Source organism: Corvus brachyrhynchos, unplaced genomic scaffold (assembly GCF_000691975.1).
Source record: "Corvus brachyrhynchos isolate BGI_N302 unplaced genomic scaffold, ASM69197v1 scaffold96, whole genome shotgun sequence".
Classification (NCBI taxonomy): Eukaryota; Metazoa; Chordata; class Aves; order Passeriformes; family Corvidae; genus Corvus; species Corvus brachyrhynchos.
Genome location: NW_008238370.1, coordinates 120,116 through 120,804, shown reverse-complemented (window position 1 = coordinate 120,804; position 689 = coordinate 120,116). Strand labels below are relative to the sequence as shown.

Here is a 689-nt window from a genome sequence, read left to right as displayed (position 1 = left end):
ACCGAACCTCAACTGATAACACCGAACCTCCGCTGATGGCACCGAACCTCCGCTGATGGCACCGAACCTCCTCTGATAGCACCGAACCTCAACTGATAACACCGAACCTCCAACTGATAACACCGAACCTCTGCTGATAACACCGAACCTCCAACTGATAGCACCGAACCTCCGCTGATAACACCGAACCTCTGCTGATAGCACCGAACCTCCGCTGATAACACCGAACCTCCAACTGATAACACCGAACCTCCAACTGATAACACCGAACCTCCGCTGATAACACCGCACCTCTGACCACACTCCTGCCGAGGGCCGGGATCCACCGAGATCCATCCGCACAAACCCTCAGTAAATTCCCCGAGCTGGGATATTTTCCCTGTGCCATAATTGCATCCCTCCCCCATCCTCCTGGCTCACCCCGCCAGGAATCCAGCAATGGGATTGCGACACCCTGAGAGCACCCAGACCTTCCTCCGGTGTTGCACAGCGATTTCATCTCAGTGATGTTATCTCCCTGCTTCCGCCCCCGGGAGCGAGCACGAGTCGGGACATGGCTGTGATCAGGACATGGCTGTGATGGGGACATGGCTGTGACAGGGACATGGGTGTGATGGGGCCATGGGTGTGACGGGGACATGGGTGGGATCGGGACATGGGTGGGATCGGGACAGCTGATGGCAACAAGG

The 689-nt window shown here is 57.0% G+C and overlaps 1 protein-coding gene across 1 annotated transcript in view; it reads right to left on the bottom strand.

Moving 5' to 3' along the window:
• Window positions 1–689, bottom strand: part of LOC103616991 (1-acyl-sn-glycerol-3-phosphate acyltransferase alpha-like) — an 8,043-nt gene that overhangs the window by 5,612 nt on the left and 1,742 nt on the right. The window lies entirely within an intron of this gene.